This window comes from Neophocaena asiaeorientalis, unplaced genomic scaffold (assembly GCF_003031525.2).
Source record: "Neophocaena asiaeorientalis asiaeorientalis breed wild unplaced genomic scaffold, Neophocaena_asiaeorientalis_V1.1 scaffold204, whole genome shotgun sequence".
Lineage (NCBI taxonomy): Eukaryota > Metazoa > Chordata > Mammalia > Artiodactyla > Phocoenidae > Neophocaena > Neophocaena asiaeorientalis.
Genome location: NW_020173922.1, coordinates 191,378 through 192,663, shown reverse-complemented (window position 1 = coordinate 192,663; position 1,286 = coordinate 191,378). Strand labels below are relative to the sequence as shown.

The following is a 1,286-nucleotide window of genomic DNA, read 5'->3' as shown; positions in this document are numbered from 1 at the left end:
GGCTGCGCCCGTGCAAGTCCCATCAGGTCTGCTCACACTTCACACACTCACACACATACCCCGCCCCTCCACTCTCTCACTCACACTTTCTGCTCACACCCCGCCCCCTTCGCGCCCCAGACCCGGGCGGCGCCCCCCGCAACCTTAAAAAAAAAAAAAAAGCAAGCTTATACTTAAAAAAATCTTTTGGCGCCATATTAATGACGTACTTAAAATTTGCCATTTCTCCCTGCGTCAAAAAGACGTTTCTTTGCAAATAACAGCCTGAAGGCGACACTCGCGGAGGGAACGAGGTTTGCACTGAGCACCCCGCCTCCCGGGGTTCCAGCGCTGGAAGACCCTCGCTCTAGGCCCTGATCCTGAATCGCTGGTTTTAAAATGCGAAACGAATAAATCGCGTGGCGTTTCGCAGCGCCAGAAGTGAGCAGAAAGTGCTGGCAGGAGCGGAGGGGAGGGGCGCGCGCGAGTCTGGGGGAGGGGGCGCGGCTCTCCTCCCCCACCCACAGCAGATGGAAACTAACATGCCGGGCGGGGTAAACTTGAAATTGTGGGCGACCTCAAGAAGGAGGGGCGGTCCGTAGAGAGGGTCCCTCTCGGGTTCGTCGCCCCCTCCCCCCGCCCGAGTGCCTCCTGGCGCCCAGCTCTACCCCGCATTTCCGGGGGGTAGGGAACGCAGTGATGGGTGGGTGGGTGGCTGCACGTCCTGGGCCCGGTAGGAGTTTGCCCCGGGGTGGCCACCTCCCCCTTGCTCGTCCTTCCCAGTCCCCCTAAAGGGTTAAAAACCAAGGGGCAACTTCCAAGGATTGGCACTTGGCGAGGAAGCGGGGCGCCCCTCTCCCCACCCTTCGCCTCCTCGCCCCTCCTCCTCCGGCTCCACTTCCCGACTTGACCTTGTGGTGCACAAACAGTGCGCTGGGATCCTCGCAGTTTCTGGAAGAAGAGCTTGCGCTCGCCAGGCAGGCGGGCTGTCGGGCGGCTCTCGGGCGGTGGCGGGGCCTTGGGTCCGTTCCCGGAGCCGCGGGCCACACCCACCCAACCCGCTGCGCCCGCCGTGCTCACCTTCTCTGGAGGAAGGAGCAGGGCTGGCCTTCTGGATGGGGAGAAGTGGGGGGCAAGCTGCAGCCTTCTCAGATGCTCCCAGCTAGGGAGGGGGTGGTCTGGTCTCAGGCGGGGTTTGGGGGGGGAGACCTGGGAGCCTGGCCCAATATCCTCAAAGCATCATTGCCAACATTTTCTTCCCCCTCCTTTTTGGCTGCCCCTCAAAGATGATCCAATAATTTCTTCAC

General features: G+C 61.5%; 1 protein-coding gene across 2 annotated transcripts in view; it reads right to left on the bottom strand.

Annotated features, from left to right (window-relative positions):
• JADE2 (jade family PHD finger 2) overlaps nucleotides 1–993 on the bottom strand; it is a 51,671-nt gene extending 50,678 nt beyond the window's left edge. Inside the window, exon 1 of one of the 2 annotated variants that reach the window (XM_024752388.1) lies at nucleotides 891–993. The gene's annotated coding sequence lies outside the window, so the exon portion shown is untranslated. The remainder of the gene's footprint in view (nucleotides 1–890) is intronic. The other variant, XM_024752387.1, reaches the window with a different exon arrangement.
• Nucleotides 994–1,286: the final 293 nt, after the last annotated feature.